Source organism: Rhododendron vialii, chromosome 3a (assembly GCF_030253575.1).
Source record: "Rhododendron vialii isolate Sample 1 chromosome 3a, ASM3025357v1".
Classification (NCBI taxonomy): Eukaryota; Viridiplantae; Streptophyta; class Magnoliopsida; order Ericales; family Ericaceae; genus Rhododendron; species Rhododendron vialii.
This window is the reverse complement of record NC_080559.1, coordinates 10,872,732-10,890,871: the sequence shown is the minus strand read 5'-3', so window position 1 is coordinate 10,890,871 and position 18,140 is coordinate 10,872,732. Positions and strand designations below refer to the sequence as shown.

The window sequence follows — 18,140 nt, the reverse complement described above, 5'->3', positions numbered from 1 at the left end:
GATATGAGGATTGGGATTTGGAATAAAACCCAAATCTAATTATTGTTTAATCACAGTGGAAACTTAGTTGGAACCGTCAAACACGTGTTGACTATGCTTTGTTTTGTCTGATCAGATCAACAAATAAACAAATGCTTTGTCTGTTAAGTATTTTATTAGTAACTTAAAAATAAAATGGTCGCAAGCTGGCAATAGGCATTGAACTAGGTGAGATTGGGCATAACAAAGATAATTAGAAAAATAAATAAAGACGGTTATTTTTTTATAACCGGGAGTAAATATTATTAGGTGCTTCGGCATCATCAAATATATAGGACTAAAACCTACTTAACAATTACTCCTACATTAATTAGGTGGGTTGGGTGGCCCTAAACTTCTTGTTGGATTGCTTTTTATAAAAACTTTGTCTTATAGTAAGATTTAGGAAATTTTGTTAGTTTTGTGTGGCATTTTCTATTAAATTATTTATTTGTATCAAATAGAGGAGGGGAATTCGGTTTCAGTGCGGCTTGCGGTAAATATTCCTCAACTCATGGACTACTTTTTTGGAATTAAAAAGTCATGGAAAGGAAAAGATTAATTGCCAAGACATGGTTTTAAAGACAAAAATGCCCCTCTCTCCTAAAATTGTTGCATTTTCATACCCCTCTCTCGTCTCACTGTCTCTCCCCACAGAGTGCCATGGTGTTTGCACTCTCTCTCTCTCTGCAACCAAACACAGCGTAACTGTTGCACACAGCGTTACTGTTGCCACAGGATCAATTTCTTATCGAACCACGGAGTTGTAAGGGACAGTGTGCAAAGAAGCCACAAAAATGCGAGGTTTCACTGAATTGACTATTGCTCTATGTAACACACTCGTGTACCTCCCATTGTTGCATATCTGTCACAAATTTAACCAAGTCAAATATCAGTATATATTGAGGGGGAAAAAAGAAATATCAATATATTCTATGCATAAACACTTTGATTAGAATATCGATAGCAGATTGCCTTTGCTTACAACCCTTTGGATTGTGAAAAATGGTGAGATAAGGAAGGGGAACCTTTTGTCACGGAATCGCACAATGAAGATTTGGTGAGAAAAGTGAAGAACCAATCAAAATTTTCATTTTGGTACTTTTTTCTTTCCATTTCTCACCAAATCATTCAATCTACATGACAGATTTGGAGAGACTCAATTTCTTTATTTTCTTTTCTCATCATTCACTCGGTCCAAAGAGGTTGTTAAAGATTTTACATCTTCTATACTCTCCAACAGCCATTTCATATCCTTTCTCTTCGTAATAATTGTTGGTCTTTTTTAAATGGTCATGCCAACATTTGGGTAAAAGAATAACACGTATTTGTAAATAATTTTGATTTGTTTTTGCTCTGTGCAAAAGATATCCATTGAAACTTGTAATTTGGACAAATTATTTTGGAAAATTATTAACGAGAAAATTCTAAGGATTGGTACAAACAATTAGGGACAAAAGGATATTTTTTAGGCCATGTGTATTTCGTTTGACAACATTTAGACCTTTCCTCCGGTACTAAAGGGTCAAATGACATAGAAATCATGATTGAAGCTCATACTAATGATTTTTGATAGATCACTCCTAAACACAAGTTCATAGGATGTTCCTATGACAATGGACGTGTTTGCTATAATGGTAGATACAAATTTTAAATTAGGGTAAATTATGTTAAACCCCCCTCAACTATGGCCCATTTTCACTTAACCTCATTATGGTATAAAATTCAACACTTAACCCCCTTAAACTATACCAATCCTAGATGTCAAAGATGGTGCCAACAAAAAAATCACAGTTTACCCCCTTATCATTCAATCATTAGCCCTAGGACTGCTCAGCGAATCAACCGAACCTCCGAAACCGACCAATCCTCCGAAACCGATCCGTCTATGAACCAAACTGAGGTATATGACGGATGGATGCGGATGGAAAAAATAACAATCCGTCGCGAGCGGATCGGATGCGGATTGGATCCGCCCAAAGTAAAAAATAAAAAAATGTGAGAAAGAGTTAAACTTTTCACAATAAACTATTAGCCCCACCAAAATAGTACTAGTAATTTGACAGTACTCCATATACCATGCTACTTGTTATTGACATAGAAATTTCAATGCTATGTCTATACGAAAAATTATTGGCTAGCTTGGGGCAATATGGAGTGGTATAATGTTTTATTGTGCTACTATACTTTTTAAATTTTTGGTATTTATAAAAAATAAATTACAGGCTTAAATCCACCCAAACCACATCCAAACCGATCCGACCAAACAACGCTTACGGACAGGTGGTGGATGAGGTATGTATGAATGTGTGTGTTTTGCTCTCTGAATTTTGTGTTTCAAAGAGCTTTTTTAGAGGAGATAAGAACGTGTTTTATTTTAAAAAATGTTACTTGAGTAATGTAACATTTTTTACATATGCAAAGTTTTAGAAGTTTTTTAGATTTTTTTGAAGTACTTAGGCTGTTTCAAATCCGCCCAAACCGACCAAGCCGAACCGCCTAAACCGCAAGCCAAACCGATCAAACCGTGAAACTCTCACGGACAGTTGCAGATAGAGAAAACAACAATTTGACAGATGCAAATCCGCCTAGGAACCGAACGGATCCGCCCAAAACCGAACCGCGAACAGCCCTAATTAGCCCACTATATTCTTTTCACCTTAACCTTCACTCATAACTTCCATAAAAATACCACGTTGAATACCAAATCCCTGTGAAAAAAAAAAAAAAGAATACCAAATCCAGTCACCACGATCAATCACCACAATTCAACGAAAACCTCTTTCAACCCCAATCGCCCGATCTTATCCTGTGATCGTCCGCGATTTCCCAAAAATTGATCTCAGTAGCCGGGTGTTATTTTATTCCCTTCTCAATCTCTTTTAATTTTGTGAAATTACCCTTAGATGACAAGAAAGGGCAACTTCGTCATAAAATCTTACTCCCTCCGTCCCTTATTAAGTGTCCTGCTTCGTAATTCCAACTTATTAAAAATACATCATCATTATACCTTTCACATCAACTTTTTTCTCCACTTTCCCTACTTACCAATCATCATTACACTTTTACTCACTTACTTTTTAAAATGGAATCTACTTTTAGGGACAAAATAGACAATTCACCAACTTTTACCCACTAACTTTACAAAATGGACACTTATTAAGGAACAGCCCAAAATGAAATACCGGACTATAAATAAGGGACGGAGGAAGTATTTATCATGTCATGTTTTTGTCACACAACAAATTCCGCCCAAAATCCTATCATTTTGCTAACAGTAAGAGTTTATTGTAAAAAAAATGAATGCTTTCTGCGGTTACGTCGTTAAGTTTCAAAATTTTAAATTTAATGGAGGTTAAGTGAAAATGGGTCGTGATTGAGATACTTCTAAGGGCTTCGTATTGTCATTAGATGAATACTTCATATGCAGATTAGATTTCGATTTTGATAGAAGCAGATAAGAATGGCTAGTTATAATTAAACTGCAGTAAAAACTGATAATGTTTAGATACCTATAAAGAGTACATATGATTAAATTCTGGTAAAAGTTGGGAAACATTGAAGGACGCTATTATCTATGGGAATTTATAATGGTAGGCATATGTATATATACCTCAAGGTGATCGCCGACAGTGACAACAAATGAATTAGGAACGGGTTGAACCGTGACCCATTTTTCTTGGAACTGAATTTGAAGACCTGCCACATCATCTTGTTGGAGGAGAGTGATCGAGGAACCCATAATCTGAGTGCGGCTGCATTCCAAAGGCCAAGTAGGGTTCGGGGCAGTGCGGGTAGCAATTCAAGACCATGAGCTGGCTCCCATCCTCCAATTCTTCCAAAATATCAAACTCACCCCCTCTTGTGGTGGTGGTGATGCTCTTGTTGGTTCTCGTGTTTATCTGTCCAAGGCTCTTTGTAATGCCTTCCATTAGCATTAGGAACAATTTTTTGTTCTCATTTGCATACGTAACCACCAATTCCCTATTACATATTCAACTTTCTCTGTTAATAAGATGTTCACATTTAAATGTTAAATCATCCAACGATAAGGGATATATTACATACAAACATACTATATTTTTTGATTTATGCACCAACTGCACCACAATTGTTTCATAAAGTATACATGCCCGGTCTTTGAGCAAGGCCCGGGCCTAGGGCCTCATAAAATAATCCGAAAAGGGCCCCCAATTATCTTTTTAGAATTAGGTTGGGTAGGAGTCTTTTATGGTCCAATCTGATTTGTCCAATACCTTTTAAGGACCCAAAATCAATAAATTAATTAAGCCCAAATAACTTTTTATAGGCCCATTTGTTGGATTATTGGGTGACTGATGTTGGATTATTGGGTGGGTCCCCTAACAAAATCCTTATCAGATTAACTCCCTTAATTTTTATAAAAAATTGGTATAGGGTTCACTATAGAGAACTTGTAACCCAATTAGTCCACCTTTAATGTTTGTAACCCCTCTAGTCCACTAATATAATTTAGTAAGGCCTTAAGTCCATTTTTTTTAAAAACAAATTAAACCAAGACAAAAATGTCCTCCTATATAAACTGTCATATTGAAAGAAACCCTAGACAAAAAAAATCTAAAGCACAGCCTCCCTTCTCTCTCTCTCTCATTGCCGCCAGAGAAAAGTCATGGACAGTCGAAAACCTAGAGAACCTATCGTCGTTTGTTTGTTTGGTAGTGGTGGAAGAAGAAGGGGAGGAGTTTGTGTACGGGTGGGAGTCGGGTTGGGTCTAAGCCCACACCAGTTGCGATCTGGCCGCCTCTGTCTTTCGATCTTTCATACATCCTGCGAAACATGCTATAGTGAACTAGTGGGGTTAGACCATTCTCTATAGTGGCCGCCTTTTTGTTGTTGTTCAACCATTCTCCTCTATATATACACACGATTCATAGGTACGCCAAAACCCACATACATGCGACTGTATTTTTGTTGTTTACCCTTATTTAAAGTTTCAATTTTGTTGGATCTTTAAATTTTTGGTTCAATCGACATCTAGGTTTCGCCCCAAATCAGTTATATATGTCGTGTACGTAACTAAGGGAAGATCCTCACACAGGGACGCATGTTAGAATACCGTAAAGAAATTGTTGATTAGTAATTCGGAATAAGATTAAGATTTGGATGAGTTTGGCTTGAATTCCTCACACTAATCCGGGCGTTGTAGTTTGATGTTTGTTAATTAGGTCCGGTGAGGTCGACGGTGACAAGATATCCGCCATGATCCACATGGTCGAAGGCGACGGCGGCAGCCACCATAGAGATTTGTTTCTATCTATTCTCCATCCAAAAGCACAAAAGCGCCGCCCCCACCCTGAACAGAATCGCCAGATTCGCTGCCGTTGTGTTCGTTGCGCGAGTTTTTTGAATAAATATATAAGATTATATGTGTGTTTTTTCTAGAGCTAAACATATAAAGTTGGAACAGATTGTGTTTTTTGAAAAAATATATAAGGTTATATGTGTGTATTTCGTGTCACACAAAAAATATATTTATAACATTCTAGATTATAAAACATTCTTATAAGATTATACGCTGCCGTTTTTGTTGTTATTTTATATCATTTTTTTAAAACATTCTTAGTTAGAGAGATATAATAATCTATAACGTTATATTGTTATATATAACATTCTAGATTATAAATATTCTATGCTATTTAACAAAGAGAACATATAACGTTATATATGACATTTTGTACTGTGTAACGTTATATATGAGCTTCTGTCATATATACCAGTATATACTATGTTGTCGATCACTTATTGAATTGGTTCACGTAGCGGCCTCTCTGATTTATAAATGATATTCTCTACTGAGACATATATGTTATATGTGACAATTTGCCCTTGGTACCTAATTTTGTCCCGTAAAACTCCATAACAAAGGAACTAATAACGTGATATATTCTCTTATTGAATTGGTTCGTGTAGTGGCCTCTCAAAAACACATATGGATATATTCATATATGATTATATATGGTTATAACGTTTTTTTATATATACAAGAAAAAATATTTTATATATATATAAAATATTTCAATTTGCATAGAGAACATATAACGTTGTATATGAGATTTTGTCCTGTAAAACTCAAAAAAAAAAAAAGAGAAACTAATAACGTTATATGTTCTCTTATTGAATATATACAAGAAAAAATGTTAAAAAATAACGTTATAACGTTGTTTGTTAAGAAATTTTTTATCACTCATATAACGTTAAAAAATCAATACAAGAAAAATAGGAAAAAACAAAAAGAGAAATTTGTCACATATATAACATTAAATGCTAAGTGTGGCGGATTCAATAAAAAAATCGAGAAAAATGATGAAAAAATACGTTTTTTGTTACACATATAACGTTATATGTGGCGTGATGGTAGCGGTGACGGTGGTGGTGGCAGCATCAGCTGCGGTGGCAGTGGTGGTGGCGGCCTGATTGCAACAAAAGTGGAAAAAAATGGAAAAAATATATTTTCGTGTTAACTAAACAAAACCCTTGTTTTTTAGGTGGGGTATTTTTATCATTAAAGTTATTAGTGGGTTATGAAACTCAGAAGTGAACTAGATGGATTTGGAAAGTGCTACAGTGGACTTATGAAAAATTCTCCCTAATTTTTACCAATCTAAACAAAGTTTTCCTTTTCTTCCTTCCCAAATCAGAAAACCCTTATCGATCAAAACACTTTACTCCCTTTTCACCTCCCCAAATCAGAAACGGGAAACCCTTTTGCACAAGTAGCGCAACTTTACTCCCATCGGACTAGTACATCCACAAGCAAAAACACTGCACACGTGATTGAAGTTTGGAACAAAAAAGATGACTCTTTGATCCCTAAATTGCGCATAATATTGTGGATATCTCCAAACATATACCTTGTAAGTTTCTTATACAAGTGTAATTGATACTTTTGCTTTTAAAATTGCAAAAAGAGATTCAAGTGATTGGTCATGCATTCTTGTGATGATTTATATATATTTGATAGTCATAGGATCTCGTAATGAAATGTATTTTTTGAGACTCTGTAATTTGTGTTCTTATTACATAATGAAGAGGACTACTGTTTATAGTATTTCCTTTCCATATTGTGACTGTTGATGTTTTTTGGGTAAAAAACTGTCTAGTAAGGGCTTCTTTTTTAGGATTGGCCTAGGGCCTCGAAAATCTTGGGATCGGGCCTGAAAGTATACCCCCATTTTTAAGAGCAATAGAGGGAGAGGGTAATTAACGAGTTGTAGGTGTTTAACCTGAAGTCGGAGGGTGAAGAAGGCCAATGAGGAAGCATATCAGACAAGGGATGGCACATTAGCTTCAAAAAGTCCCTCCAACAAAAGACAGCATCCTTTGACTGGTTAAGGCTGGTTCCATACTGAAAAGGAGAGTAGGTGTCCGAGCTCATGTACTTCTCTCTTTCCTCGAAAGGGAGCTCGAAAAACCTTTTACTTACATCCATCATACTCCTAATCACTTCACCGGAAATTCCATGGTTCACCAGCTGCAGCCAGCATTAATCCAGGTCAATCGATTTCAAAACTCGTGATATCGAAAAATACCAAAAATTTGAGCCAAACTTAACTTGGAACCCGCCTGAAAACATACCTGAAAACATCCATAATTTTTACAAGCATTACCAAGGTACTTGTCGACTTGGGCCAAATTGGAGGGAGCGGGGGGGCTGCTGTCCCCGAATTCGGGGCCCACTCCGGTATCGCTTCGATGATCGGAAGTGTTCACTTTGAAGAGCTCGTCGAGTAGAACAACTATGCAAAAAAAATTAGCTTAATTGGATATCATTAAGTGTTTGATCGGAACCTTTTTATCTTGAAAAGAATGGATCTGAAACACTTGATCAAATCCACTGTAACCCATGTGTTGAGAGTTATATGGGCCCCAAATTTGGGGACAGCAGCCCCCCGCTCCCTTGCCAAATTGGAACCTTGCAATTCCAAAAAATCAATGACAGGAAGCTGAATGTTACTGTTCTTGAAACTATACGGTTCCCCAGCCATTGAGATATTTGGCCGGTCCGATTCCGGCAGTACATACATCTTCGAAAGTTTTGCAATCCCTGTTTGAATCATCACTCCTTTGTGACACTCCCTTTCTGGTATTGAATCATCATCCGCACCCTTGTTCGTAGCCGTCATTGCCATTGCAGGAGAGATACGTACGTATACAAGTGCCTGTAACAAATCAAAATGTAAATTCAGTGCTATGTGCATACACAAGAAAGGGCGCAATTAAAATTCAATTCCTTGTCCTGTGTCCTTACGATAGTTCACCACAACTTGAATTTAGAAATGGGATTATTTGTAGGATAGAGTTTTGAATTCATATAATGGCAATGTGGCAACACTAGACAGATTGGACATCGGACGGAACAGATCGACAAATCTCTCAAAATTATAAGGGAAATGTAGATGCACCCCCCTTTTATCCGCTTGCACTCTTTTTCTTGTCTTTATGCACATAAAACTACCAAGCTACCCGTACTTATTCGCTCACTTTTCACACACGAATGGCATTTTTGTCATTTGACGTGGATAAAGAGGGAATGCAAAAACAGCACGGAAGGGATGGTTAGAATCCTCTATCCCTGACTCTTGTCCTACAATTACAACATGCGTCCAAAATTTGAATTCAAAAGGTAATGCAGAGAAATTTCTCAGTCCTAACCAGCTTTGGATCAAATGGGAAGAAGAAGTGGGGAACTTGAGAATTGGATGGTTGTATTTATAGGACCAAAAAAATAAACCAAATGAAGACCAGAAACCAGCTTTGGATTTCTAAATCCCTAGTCAATATATTAAACCGTTGACCAAACATGTGTAGTCAGTATCCCACCACTAAAACCAGCGAAAAGACATAACTACCCCCAACCCACACTATGGATAGTGTCTGGTCCCCACCACTAGACATAACTATACCCCAACCCACACTGTGGTTCTACCCAGCCGAAGGACAAAATTGGAAAAATAAGCAAAAATGTCCAAATCGGTTCTAAACATGGACATCCTCCTTTAGGCCCAAAGGGAAGATTTGCTTAGTACCGCTTAATCAACCCCAAGAATTATTATAATTGATAAAGAAATTCATTGCCAACATATCACCCCAAAAAAAAGTTTTCATGCTATAATTAAAGCCAGGAAAAGCACAGATTATTGCAAAGAAACTAAACTACCATAAAATGAAATCTAGCATATTCGACTACCATGCTATAATTAAAGCCAGGAAAAGCACAGATTATTGCAAAGAAACTAAACTACCATAAAATGAAATCTAGCATATTCGACTACCAGGTTACCAATTGTCTAAATACTAAATTACTAATTACAAAGAAATAGAACCATAAATGAACGCCCAAGCATATTCCGATAATTAAGTTAGCGTCTACCTGGAATAATGACAAGAATAGGCTTTCACCCTTGATTAGCCGCAGTCCACAACTGCGAAGTGGCTAAAGGTTCTGTTTTCTCTATTTGCATCAACCTGAAATTGATAAGAAATAAAAATAGAATAAATTGCAAATTTTCCTCAATAGAGAGTAAAAAATAAAATCAGAATATATAAAATCAGAAACCAACTAGATTGTTGTAATAGTTATTCAGGCTTCGTTCATTCTTTATTTCTCCTATTTGCATTAACCTGAAATTTGAATGAAACCAAAAAAGAACGAATTACAAAAAAAATTCAACAAATAAAAGAACATAAAGTCAAAAACCTAGTACATTGTTGCCTGATAGATGAAAGCTTTAAACTAAGAAGCAATTAATAGAAAGTCATTAAAATTTTAAGGATGGAGAAAAGAAAAACATGAACGAAGAAGTCAAAAAAGGAGAGTGTATTACAGTATTACCTAGTATCTCTCACAAATTCAAATTAAGGCTCCAAGAATAACACCAACTGAAGTGAGATCTACGAAATATGTAATATAATTTGCTCCAATGGCTATATCATGTACTGAAAACATTAGAATCTAGATATACGCATAACTGAAAAATAGAAGACAAGCCTATATAAAGATAAATCGAACAACTTAGGTATAACCAAGGGTTACTAAGCCATATATCTGGTTCCATCGGAGAATCGACGAAATATGTGCAATATTATAAACCTAATAGCGCATGCCGATGTCTGAAGACACAACTCGAACAATCAGTCCATATAAAAATACTGAACAGTTCGAGCAATCAGCACACGCAAATAAATACTGAACTTGCGTGCAATATATCAATCCGTCCAACAAATTCAACTATGTGAAAAATACTGAACTTGCGTGCAATTTACCAACCCGTCCAATAACCCATCATATCCATTGACATGGTTAACTTGAATTAGCAAATAAAAAACAAACAATTTTTTAATCCCTCACTTTTCCATACATAAACTCAAACACATTTAACTCGATAAAATAAAAAAAATACCATCCAAAACACCAATGAAAATAAAAGCGATACACATCAACGAGAATGCGTACCGCAAGGAGATATCTAAAAGAACATAGGAAAATATGTCATATTCACACAAAAAAAAGCAAAATGATAAAAAAAGATCGCTAAGGGTATCCCTAGAAAAGTCTATCCACAAACACAACTCACGTCAAATGTGTCCAAACATCCTCTGTATAATTGTCTGAGCATGCATAACAATCTGATTACGTTTGAGAACACTAAATCAAAATTTAAGTATGAAACTAAACAATTATGAAAGATGTTCAAGACTATAGCTACATTGTTAGTCCACCACTGTCTTAATCTAGTTGCATTGATCCTTTTGAGCTTCATGGCTTCTCGATCCCAATCCTAAAAAAGAATGATATGTTAACATAAGCTCAGTTAGTATGCCAAGTGATTTGTTTTAGGGATGATATATGGTAACAGAAGAAAAAAATTTGTAGTACTCTGCAACCTGTTGTACCCGGTATGATAAAGCAAACTACAGTAAAACTTTAAATGAACATGAAGAATCAAAGTTTATACTCTACTGAACCATGGGGGGATTCATATGAAAATGAAGAATCAATGTAAACCAATGCAATCTGCAAAGTGTGTAGTTAATTAATATTGAGATTATGAACATTGGTTTGCACGTGTGAGTTTAGTATCCAAATGATTATCAAAATTTGAGTGAAGCATTACGTAGAACACAAAGAAGGCATTAAAGCCAAAATTAGGAAAGCACAATTTGCTTTAATCCAAGGACCCTCTCAAGAAAAAAGGCTACCGCTAATAATATGCAAGGGGAAAATCCTCTTATTGTCATTCTTTTATTTTAGGCTACCACACTTTTTTTTTCATGGATATATTATAGCATAGCTGAGCCAAACTTCTTGATAACCACGTTTCAAACTTCTTACATATTTCAGTAATTTTTTTGAACATCTTGTTATTATATTAGCATATTGGAGTCATTGGACCTTATAGGACCAAGCATAGGAACAGAACATAGGAAATACACACCAACAAATCCAAAGCTCACACTAACTCTGCATCATTAAGCTTCTCCTTTCTTTTTTCCCCTTTTAATTTCCAACACCTAACCTATCTTCCTTTCAGCACCAAACCATATCATAAAGTTTAAACAATCTATACCCTAACACTATTGACCACACAACAGAAACAAGGAAGTACGTAGTCCAAAAGCATGAACATTGCAAATTATTTTTTTGGTTTATTAAAGCTAACTAGGTGAAGGGCTACGTGCTGTGTGCACGGATGTTATGCCTGTTGATTGGAAATTGGTGCAAATAAGTTTTTATTACTTGGTAGTTGAATGGCATCATATTTAGCTGAAAAAACATCGATGAGGAAGTAAACTCCACCCATGAAAGGTTATGCAAAAAATGAGACGTACAAAAAGTAGATTTCTCACAAGTATCCAGCGCAGCCTGAATTATACAATAACCAAACTCAAATCCTTATGGCAAGACATTGAACAAAGCCATCAGTCAGAATGTTAAACCAGTTTCAGCTAATGTGTCCCTCAAAATGTATTCTCATCAATAAAGGGCCTACGATAGCTCATTTGACTATCCAAATAATGCAAGCAGATTTATCTCCTTAGCATTTGTCTCTGTCATCCAAATATTTGATTAATTTGGTTGGAGTTTCTCTACTGGTGGATCAACGAATCTTACATTTGCGGGCCTTGCCAGCACTACAGGCTCATCTGCAAATAGCAATTTAATAAACGATGGGGTTCTAAGGGGTTGGCGGCCTGTCATCCGAGGGTACACATCTTGAAGGAAATTTATATATTAGCCATAACCAACTATCATTCCATGAACCACAAGAGTACGAGTTAGAGTCAACAAAACTGTTACTTAAAAACTAAAAGACTGATCACTTGATTTCTAAGCTCAATGAAGAGTGCTTTGCGTTTGAGGATGAAGTTATCATCATACTTCATATATGATCCACACAGTACAAAACTAAGAGTAGAAAGGGCACGCTACAAACCCAGAGTCCCATATTTTTTTACATATATATTAACTCTAACAAAATGCGGGCATGAAGTAAAACTGTAAAAGTACACATACTGAAAAGTGTTGTATCTCAAGGGTCGTGATTTTAGAATCCTTTTTCACAACTCCAACGTAAAATAAGAAAAGTGGATAGAAATAAGAGAGGACAATAAGTCCAATAGAGTGCTTTGAGTATTGCATATAAGGATTCCTCTTGTGGGGTGGCTTTGCATGAAGTAAAAGTACACATACTGAAAAGAGTTGTACCTCAAGGGTCGTGATTTAAAAGCATTTTCCCAACTCCAATGTAAAACAAGAAAAGTGGATAGAAACAAGAGAGGACTATAGTCCAATAGAGTGCTTCGAGTATTACACATAAGGATTCCTCTTGTGCTCCACCGATTAAAGAATTGTGTAAAAACGTACTTATTTCACTGTGTGCGAGACCAGTGAAATTATGTACAGCAGGGTTGTGCCTTCCAGATTGTTTAGCAATCCCCAAAAACAAAAATACCCAAAGCTTCACTCAACATGGGTAATTTAAAAAACTACTAAAACGCAAATGGTAATCCGGATTCTACCCAATTCGTAGTCTAAAATTCAGTACTATAAAAGCAATGTATCAGGTTCAAAAAGCCGAAACCGAGGACCACATTCGTCACACGAGTGCATACAATGGATAAAAAATGATAGTTTAAGACGCACCAGTAGATCCTCCCAAGCATTAGCACCAACAAGAATAGAGAATCCCAAAAGAACCTGCATGAGAAAGAGTTGCCATTGAGCGAGAGACTAAAAACTGTCAACGCCATGCAAATGTGCGACCAGCGACCTTCTCTGAGCATCACTACCTCATCCAGCGTAGATGTAAAACTACCGCACTTTCCTCTGTAAACTTCCAAATGCAAGAGGACCTCAACAAGAAAACAAATAATATCCAGGACGGCACCCTTTTATTTATTTTCTAGTAATAATCTAAACCTCATGAAGATATTCAACAAATAACTCAACATATGTCCTCAGGAGTTGTATATAGTGGAGATAAAGAAGCCTTGGCATACAGCAATTTATGTCCGAACAGCCAAACATGGAATCTTGCCATGAAAACCAAGCTTAAGTAAACTATCCAACTGCAAAACAATCAGATTGAAATCTTCAAGAAGTGGTTCAAGTGTGCTTTCAAATTACAGTGTCATAATTAAATTTCATGAAGCTAACTATTCAAAAAAATATGTGTGCAAGGTAAACAGCATGCAACACAAAGCACATGGCGTATACCTGCAAATGTTGTGTGGCAGGCAAGCACCAATATACAGTTTCCATTAGTGGAAAAATCATATCCTTGACTGTGGATGGGAGACATGACCAGTGCCTCGATGCGGCGCCACAACAGCAATTAACCTCCAACCTTCAATGGGGATAAGGTGATAAAATCCTCCATGTGGACTATCGTAACAACGGTGCTTCACATAAATCTAGTGGGTAAATGGAACAAGAATAACCATGGCACTGTGACAGGAAAATTCACGATTGCCAACTCATAATATTTTAATTATTTGCACACCAACATAAATTTAGGAAGGAAGCAAACACTGAGTGAACATGAAACCACACCAAGTTCACAACGTAAATTATACATTCGAACAGCCAAACATGAAACGTTGTGAACAAAATCAAGGTTAAGTAAACTGCCCAATGCATTTAAATAAATGGGAAAACAAAAATCACTCTTAAACGTTTACATTAGGTTCCATTAGAAGTCATTTATTTTAGGAGCGTGTAAAACCTAGCTGAATAATACACTCGCAAAACAATAGCAAATACATTCAGTAAATCAGGTGCCACAAGAACTATTTTTTGGGCACAAATGGAATAAATCACAATCAGAGTCGAACCAAGGGACATCACAAATGAAAGTTCAATATGTTCCGATTGCAGTAAAGCATAATAAAAATGACAACAGTTATGAAGGCAACACTGGTAAACTCTGGAAGCGAAACAAACACATATAATATTCGTTAAATTAAAGTCGTACAAATGCAATTTCAGTCCTTAAAACAGAACACAACAGATCTCTTCTAACTCTTGGTTACTACCGTACGTGCATTTTCTCGAGTTATATTTCTCTCCTATATTTGAACGGATAGACTCAAATGGCAAAAAACAACACACCGACAACCCAATTAAGCTTTCGCAATCCGTGACAAACAAACAAAGAACAAAAAACTCAGAACAATAATCCCGAACATCTCACACAAAAGAAACCAACATGCAAGAAAAGGCGTCCTAGCCAAAAACCCCAAAAAGAGCCGTATGTAAACTACAAAAAAACAATGGATCATGTAACAAAGCGAGGCGCAAGCACACAGCAAATCGAAAAGGAGAGTCAATTGCAAGAGTTACCTCTTCAAAGCCACGAAAAGGGCAGAAGATCCAGAACACCAAAATAAATACCAAATCACTGCTTGGAGTCCATGTCAACCAAAAAAAATCTAAGTGAAGTGAAAACAAAGAAAATACAAACTTGAAATAACAAATCTGTGCAAATTGAACCCGTAATTTGTCGAAACTTGCGGAAACTTTACATCGTTAAATAAAATCACCCGTCCTTTACTTAGTACTAGGGGCAAGGCAACGTTCTTCACAAGTCTACGTGCCCTTTGGTTTTAATGGCTGGTAATGTCTTCAGCACATGGACATGCAATAATTTACAAATCCATTTTATTGCTTATGATGCTTGTTTTTGTTGTTGGCATATTAAAAAATATATGTAAATATGTTAAAAGATTCTTAAGTAAAGGATTCAAGTTCCGTACATTGATATGAGATAATTTACATATACTAGTGCAATGCTTAGCACGTTTCCACATGCTCATTGGATGAATTTTGTAGTTGAGAAGTCTTTTTTGTTTTCGTTGTGATGATAGTAGAGAAATAGCAAGAGGTTATTGAATTGAACCACGGATTTTATGGAATTTGAATTGAACAAATTGAAGGAATTTGGTACCTCTATCTTATTCAAGGCGCAAAAGGAACCTTTATTTTGCTATTGAAATGTTTTAATTCTTCAATGACAAGCCCAAAAAAAACTTCTGCAAACATTCAACTCTTAACAATTTTCCAAAAGATGCACGATATCAACAAAATTCCTTAAAACAAGACATTAAAATTTACCTTTCCAGGGATATGGTAATATTACAATTCCTTTATCCTCAAATGACTGAAATTTTCAACTTGAAGCCATCTATATAATTAGGGCTATCCACGGGTCGGGTTTGGTTGGATTTGGGTCGGGTTGGACCCGACCTTACTGTTTGTCGGATTTTGAAAATTGCACCTGAAACCGACCGAACCACTTGTCGGGCTCTGACCGAAATGTGGTCGGGTTGCAGTCGGATTCGGTCGGGTCGTCGGACTGAGGAAAAAAAAAAACTTCACAGTTCATTCAGAAATCAAGAGAGAGATCAAGGAACCCATAAAAATACAGATCAAGGAACATCACTTTCTATTTCAAAAAATAAATACATACAAATCCTAATCAAGAACACCAAACCTCAAAAACTGCTGGTTGAAACAAGTGCACACATACACAAATTCACAATCACAGATCAAGATTCACAGCATAATACTACAAAATAGCCATTCACAATCACAGATCTACACACCTTTATCCTGAAAATCAAATTTTTATTCCCAAAATATAGTGGCCCAAAGGTGGTGATGGAGGTGGCGGCAGGCGGAGGAGGAATCGAGCAACGTGAACATGGGCTGGAGGTAGGCGGCGTGCTTCGCGGGAGAGGGGAGGATCCTTAATCGAGATGAGCTCGAAATCAACGGCTGGGTATGATCGCATCAAGGACGTCATTAAGGACAAGGTGGAGCAGCCGGAATAGCCGGCGGAGGAGCAGTGGAGAAGCAGGCAGAGGGTGTGGTTAGGCCGTGGGGGAGTTTGGTCTTCATCCTCCTATAAGAGAGAGAAAGAAAGAGAGTGAGAGAGAGGTGTGATCGAGGTAGAGAGAGAGAGGAGGGTTCGTGCGTGAGGGAGGCGGGTTTGGATTAAATGGGGGGATTAGGGGTTTTTTCCTTATATATATGTATCTCGGTCAGGTCAGGCCACCTGAAAAGTTATTTGGTGCATCCGACACCTGACCGACTAAATGCAAAATCCGACCAAATCAACCCGAATCTGACCCGAATGACTAATCAGATCCGTCAATTGTATCATTTTTTGGGTCGGGTTCAGGCGGGTGGTCGGGCGGGTCGGGTCCATGGACAGCCTTATATATAATTGCTCACCTGGGTTCAATCACCATTAACAAACACAAAATGATGGAAAAAAATATTGGAACAAAGTTAACACACCAAATTCAAATACAAATATCTAATTCGGTTGGGGGGGATCGAAAAGCGAGATGAGAGGAGAGAACGCAGAAGAAGAAAACTCCATGCAAACCAGCAGAAAGAACTCTACCGTCATCTTAAACTCTCTCTTTTTCCTCTTCTCTCTAAATCTAATCCAGTACCGACACCCAAAACAAACAAAAAGCAACAAAATTTAGAGATTAAAATGTTGGAAACAATAATTGATCCTCAGTCCTCACCTAGAATGTTCAGCTGTTTATATGCTGTTGGGCAGAAAATTTATTCTTAGGAGTTGTTTAGTTGGTTTGGGTAGAGTAGCCATGTGCAACTTGGATCTGGCAAATTTGTCTTTGCTAGCATTTCAGTATTCCGTACGGTAACACAGTCATGGTAACAAGAGAAAACCAGTAATCATTACATATGTGGAAGTGAATTATGTCATCTTTTGCAGAATATTCACAATTTATTCTATTCCATTGGTATATCCTGTGCATATAGCCAATAATGTTGATTATGGAAACAATGTGGAAGCTATAACATCGTCATTCTGACATACCTCTCCAAAAGCAGTATTGAATGCTTTATGTTGATAGACCTAATGTATAAGAAAAGTTGTAAATACGAGTTTGTGAAAATGAACCATATGTGACAAGTTGACAACGAATTATGATCTTTTACCTCTAAATATTGTTGGAATAGAGGTCCCAAAGAATATTGTGCATCTTGGCAAATTCCATATCGAAGCCCTCGGAATGTCAATTGGGTTAATGCTAGATTCATTGTCAGTGAACACCTGCATAGGAAATTCTACTTTACTACTACCTAATCGAGAAAAGTGTCCTGAAAAACCTGAGGACATATATCACAATTTACCTCATTAACTTGAAAATATGTGCCGTTGAGTGGATAACTTCCTCTCATAGTTGTTCGGCATGGTATCTGTTCATCATAAGTATCAGATAGAAGTTCAAAAAGTAATCTCATCACTTAAATCTCAAAATAACATTGATGATACAGATATCTCACCTGAATGGTCCCTCGAACAATTTGCGAGTTGTGCTATTGCATGAAAAACATGTGTTCAAACCACATAGCTTACCAAATTCTTGAGAGCCACAACTCTTTTCTGGTGGTTCAATTGAGTTTGCAGTTTCACTTGACATGACATTGGACATAAGAATCAATTAGCAAAATCAGAGCAGGATTAAAAATGAATGAGCTAATTGTCCAACTGTCCACATTGACCTCTTGCTTAGTCTCGCAATGAGACTGCAAAGGGGCT

At 36.7% G+C, this 18,140-nt stretch overlaps 1 long non-coding RNA gene and 1 pseudogene across 1 annotated transcript; both read right to left on the bottom strand.

Moving 5' to 3' along the window:
- Positions 1-766: 766 nt before the first annotated feature.
- LOC131321103 (probable 2-oxoglutarate-dependent dioxygenase SLC1) lies at positions 767-8,952 on the bottom strand (annotated as a pseudogene).
- Positions 8,953-10,661: 1,709 nt separating this feature from the next.
- Positions 10,662-18,014, bottom strand: LOC131318444 (uncharacterized). Its single transcript, XR_009197698.1, has 8 exons — positions 17,885-18,014; positions 17,732-17,797; positions 17,537-17,651; positions 17,415-17,453; positions 14,900-15,911; positions 13,775-13,904; positions 13,202-13,626; positions 10,662-10,835 (listed from the first exon to the last, which is right to left on the bottom strand). It is a non-coding gene; the product is annotated as an uncharacterized LOC131318444 (long non-coding RNA).
- Positions 18,015-18,140: the final 126 nt, after the last annotated feature.